Genomic DNA, 5,582 nt, shown 5'->3' with positions numbered 1-5,582 from the left:
AAAGCCCTGCTGAGGACTCTGGAACAAGAAGCCATTGAAGGGTTTCAAGTGGGGTTTTGAAATGAGAGTTAAGATTTAGTAAAGGCCCTCTGGCTGCTGAGAGATTGACTCAACATCAGAAGAGGCTGGAAGGTGAGCTAGGTGAGGGGACAGTGGCCTGGTTGGTGTAGAAATCCGCAGACGATTCAGCGTCTTTGTGATTTCCACTTCTCCCTCCGGAAGAGGAAAGGAATTCTGTGAGTGCCCACTGTGAGCTGGACACTTTGTTCACACCCTTCACTTATGTGCCCATAAAAAGTGTATGTGAGCAGCTCAGCTGTCCTCGTCTTATTCGTAGGTAACCGAGGCCCTGTAAACATCCGTGATTGGCCTCTAGTCATTGAGGAGCAAATAGAGTAGTGGAGATCCAGCCCAGGTGTGCACGACCCCAGCTCTTCCTCTCTTTATGATTGTAAACATCACATCTGATGAACCATCAATCCCTGTCAGCTCCAAGTCTCCAGCAAACCTGGCACCCATTTTCAGCCACATGAGAAACACAAAGACAAGGACGCTGTTATTCCTCTGGGACACCTCCCCTGCAGGAAAAGAGTGCTGGACACACACAGGTTATGCAGGGCGAGCCTTCCTTCACCGCAGGGTCAGAGCACCTGACACCTGGTCCCTCAGCCGCTCTGCACCCAGGCTTCCAGGTGAGATGAGCATTCACGTGTTGCTCCAGTTCAAGATTTATTGAATGACTTTACATATTTCTTGTTCAGATTTGTGCAGTTTTTCTTTTCCACACTTGGCCATGCTTCATGTTTTACTTGAATCTGGGTTCAAAGTATTTCACAAGATGGTCTTGGATAATTCGCTATAGAGTTCAAGGAAAGCAGGGACATTCACAACAAATTAGGCCTCAAATCATACAATTCTATGAATGGTTCAGTCTACAAGCACATTCTTGTGTTGCCTCTCCTCTCTGCTTGGGGTCATCATGGTATCTCTTGTCTTTGTAAGAGAGGTTCTGGATGTTTCTCCTCAAGACCTGTGTGTTTGGGTCTTGATGCCTTATTTCCCCAACCCTCCTTGAAACCTCTCTTCCCATGCTACAACGTTTTCCAGATCTTCTCACGTCCATTAGTCTGTAGCTGTGTTTCTCCCTACAGGTGCTCACCATGGCTCCCATCCTTCCTCTTTCTGCTGACTCCCAGAAAAAAACCACACTTCTCACTGAACAATTTCAGCCTCAACTTAGGGAATCCACTTAGGGCCCAGAGCCTTTGGTGGATACCGATGCAGATAGTTTGGGTTCTAGATAGCACAGCGATGGTTCTTGTTAATTTAGTCCTCCTGAGACGACAGGCTTCTGGCCCTCCTTAACACCAGCTGCAAACAAACAATAACAACAAACCCTCTACTGGAGTTCTTTTGGGAAAAAGCCACTTAAAAAGAGAACACCCTAAGGAACATTTTAATCCTCAGAATTGAGGTATTTAACATCTAGAAGCACAGCCAATCCTTATGTTGCCAGGTCCTTTGGGTTATTTCTTTAAGACCTCAAGGCTGGGGTGGTTGTTATGAGTTGTCGGGGCAGTCATTTGGATGCATGGCCAAAGAAGATTTTATACGACAGTCTGGGCAGGTCCTAGGCAAGAGGAGAAATCTGCTTTAACCCAAAGGAATAAGTTTCTAATGATAGAAAAATGTAGGTGCCATGCTGGCAGTGGGGGAAATATTTTGTGCAGGAGGCTCCTGCCTCCCAAGGGCTCCCGTTGTGTTCTCCTGTGATACAGACCTTCAGAATTTCCTCTCAGTTCCATGTTGCTCCTCCCCACGTGGAGGAGCGAGGATTTGACCCTCCGTAGACCCTCAGAGCAAACAGCCAAGCAACTATCTGCAGCAGTGGTGACCATTCCCTGTGGGAAAATAAGAAGGGGAGTGGGATTGACTGGGAAGCCTGTGGGTCCTTGAAAGCAGGGGCTGAGGGCTGGATTCTTCAGGGTGCCCTCAGCACAGTGCTGGCGCCCAGTCTATGTGCTGACTCCCTAGTGACGAGTCCGCAACGGGAAACAATCAGACCAAAGACCAAGGATTCCACTTCTCCAACAAGCAAAGCTATAAACAGGGAGAACATTGTCTGTAGAGTTTCCACCCTAATACCGCCAGTCATGATAAGCATTCCCATCCCGGTGCCTTCCTGACTCCCCAAAGCTGTGGTGCCTGACAAAGCTGCTGTTGTCCAGGAAAAAGATGGTATTCTCATTTCTTTATCCTTATTTATTCAATAAAGATGTGGGAGAGGGAGTAAAAGTAGACGGAAGTTATGGGCTCCGGCAACGAATACACCTGGTTCCCTTCCTGGCTCTGTCACTTACGAGCCATGTAATCGTGCAAAAATCCTTTAATAATGCAGAGCCTGCTCTTTACCTATAAAGGAGTAATAGCACAGATTACCTCAGAGGGTCGCTGTGCAGACGCCGGGGACGTGGGAGTCCCGTGCTCATCACAGCTATTCAGGGACTCCAGCTGACAAAGTCGCCACCACCTTGAGTGCTGCCAGTTGGCTGAGCTGAAAGGCAGAGAGCTCTGAGGGGTCCCTCGTTAGCACTCTGAGTGGGTACCAGGCCCTTTTACGTCTGATTGGCTAGAACCAGTCACATGGTGCCACCCGCCACAGAGGGCCTGGGAAGTGCAATTCCCACAAGTGCCAGGGAGGCCGAGAGCCGGAAATATTTGGCAATTAGTGCAACGTGTAAAGTACCTAGCACTATGACCAGCATGTTCCAAACGCTCCATCCACACTAGCTGTATTTTAGTATGGATCTGTTACATATAAAATCTTGTTTATGTATTACTGTAGTATATTCAAAAGTGTTAATGGCTGATAATTAATTGATGGAGGATGTTCTTCCTTTCAGAAGTACCCACAGTTTCATAGAAGACTCTTATAGGGACCCCTGGGTGGCTCAATGGTTGAGCGTCTCCCTGCCTTCAGCCCAGGGCTTGATCCTGGAGACCCAGGATCGAGTCCCACGTCGGGCTCCCTGCATGGAGCCTGCTTCTCCCTCTGCCTGTGTCTCTGCCTCTCTCTCTCTCTCTCTGTGTGTCTCTCATGAATAAATAAATAAAGTCTTAAAAAAAAAAAGACTGTTAGAGACATGATATCATAATTCAAGATGTGAATCTTGCTGGGAAGTCATGGTGGAAGGATTCAGGTTTCCTGGAGGAGGTTGCATCTGGGACCCAGCAAGATGTTCGGGCAACAGCCCAGCCACAAAGGGCCAGGGCTGACTTTCCTCCTGTGGCGCTGAGCACCTGAGTTCTCTGCTTGGGGCCTGGGGATTATTTACCATTTGCTCATTTGCTCATTGATTCAATTACTTTTTCGTCATATGTTTATCGAATGCTTCTATGTGCCAGGCACCAGGGATATGTCATTGAAGAAAGCGTCAACGCTGCCTTCACCAGCTTGCATTTGGTAGGAGACACTGAACGGCGACAACCTAAAGGAGCACATACATAGCAAGTAGATGGTGAGATCTCTTCCCTATGACTGAAGCCAAGTAAGGGCTGTAGAGGGTGGAGGGTGTTGCCATTTTATCTGGGGTGGCCAGAAAGGGAATGAGGGAGTAGGCTCCATGGAGATGTAGGAGAAGAGTGTTCCAGACACGGATGCTGGGACCAGCAACCTCCATGGCTCTGAGGGGAGAACCTTCTGAGCCTAACTGAGGAGAGAGCAGAATGGTGGAGCAAACAGGACCAGGGGGCTGGGGCATTGGGGCTTTAGTCTTGGTTCTGCAGCTGATTTACAGCAGTTCCAGGAGCGACTGGCTTGTGAGGATGGGATTGATTTGGATCCTTGACCTCCCTAAGCATCTGCTTCACTCTCTGTCAAAATGTCCGTCAATATGGACACTTCGTGCCCTTCCTGGGATGATGAAATGGGTTAAATCACATGGAGTATTGGAATCAGGACCTGGCCCCCTGGGCGCCCCGCCCCCCCCACCATGGTAGCTGTTTCTACTAGAGCAAGTTGGTTCCCTTATGTGGGGTTCAGTAGCATGATCTGGAGAGATGGTCTCTCTAGGCTCTCAACTCAAAGATTTTTTTTTTTTTTTTTGGAAATCTGATGCTAATTTACATGTTATTCTTTGGACTATTTGCATGTCATGTGTTCCATTCTCACAGATTGTTTTTTTGTTTGTTTGTCTCCTCCTTTTTTTTTTTTTTTTTTTTTACACAATCTACCCCCTTCACAACCCTCCTGTTGGATTCAGCTTCTTTCCCGTGATGTTGAGTATGGGGTCCTCCATTTGTCTTTGCTAGATTTCCACTTCTCTCTGCCTCACTGGTGGGCTGTATTCCTTCCGGGAACTTTACATACTTCAGTACACTTGGTTGATTAAAAACATTCTTTCCATAAACATCAATACACTGGCAAAGATTTTTGTAGCAGAAACTTTAAAAAATGAAATTTCAGGCTGTTTTCTGTTTGGAGACTGAGCATCTGGGAGAGGCGACATTAAGGGTGCATGAAGTCACAGACACACATGGATGGCCCACTTTGCAACATCGTCCCAGATGCCGACAGAGCATTGCACCCGGTCTAACGACTGCCCTAGCTGTAATGCCTGTGCAATGATGCATTTGCAGAGCCACCCAGGGATCCCTGCAGAACCTCTTTCATCTTGTTAGAACCCGTGGTGCACCGTGTGCTCTCAGTGCTGGTGACCAACCGGTGCGCATTTTAGTTTTAGGGTGAAAACTGAAACCAGAGATCCAACATCTCTTTCTGAGAACACAGCATCCTGTGTGAGACATCAACCCCTCTTTATGGCCTTCTACGTCACAGAGTGAGTAAATGCACTGGGTACCAGGGTTGCTGGACATCCTCATCCTTCCCCCCAGGATTGCTGGTCAATCCCAAAGGGACTCAAGGTGAATCATCCTGGTGAAAAGGGGAGAATGTGTAGTTAGATCAGCAAATCCAGAGGGCCAGCCCCACCACTTATGAACCGTGTGTCTGAGTCTCCTGTTTCTCATCTATAAAACATGAACACATTTTTTTCTGAAGAATTATTTACTTATTTTAGAAAGAGATCAAGAGAGCGTGAGTGGGGGTAGAGGGAGAGAACGTCAAGCCAACTCCCCACTGAGCGCGGAGACCGTGAGCCTGAGATCATGACCTAAGCTGAAGTCGGATGCTTAACCGGAGGAGCCATCCAGGTGTCCCCTTACCTATGTTTCGATAAATAAATGACAACATGTGCTTTTATAAACTGGTGACTACTATCTTGTATGAACAATATGCATATTGATCTTGCTAAATAAATATATGGCTGCTCTTCAATTTTAGATTTTTAACAAGTTCATATCCTAACGAGTCTGTGGAACTCCTTGGTCAGGAAGGACAGAGAGAACAATGTGCCCAGTGGCGACTTCAAGTCAGGCTAAAGGGCAGCCTGGGTGGTCCAGCAGTTTAGCACCTGCCTTCAGCCCAGGGCCTAATCCTGGAGACCCGGGATTGAGTCTCATGTCAGGCTCCCTGCATGGAGCCTGCTTCTCCCTCTGCCTGTGTCTCTGCATCTCTCTCTATT

The 5,582-nt window shown here is 47.7% G+C and overlaps 1 long non-coding RNA gene across 1 annotated transcript; it reads left to right on the top strand.

The window, feature by feature from the left end:
• The first annotated feature begins 3,405 nt into the window (after positions 1 to 3,405).
• On the top strand, positions 3,406 to 5,264 carry LOC140594914 (uncharacterized). Its single transcript, XR_011996187.1, has 3 exons — positions 3,406 to 3,518; positions 4,737 to 4,838; positions 5,079 to 5,264. It is a non-coding gene; the product is annotated as an uncharacterized lncRNA (long non-coding RNA).
• Positions 5,265 to 5,582: the final 318 nt, after the last annotated feature.

This window comes from Vulpes vulpes, chromosome 12, assembly GCF_048418805.1.
Source record: "Vulpes vulpes isolate BD-2025 chromosome 12, VulVul3, whole genome shotgun sequence".
In the NCBI taxonomy this organism is placed as follows: domain Eukaryota; kingdom Metazoa; phylum Chordata; class Mammalia; order Carnivora; family Canidae; genus Vulpes; species Vulpes vulpes.
The sequence above is the reverse complement of the archived record's forward strand: the minus strand, read 5'-3'. Positions and strand labels throughout refer to the sequence as shown.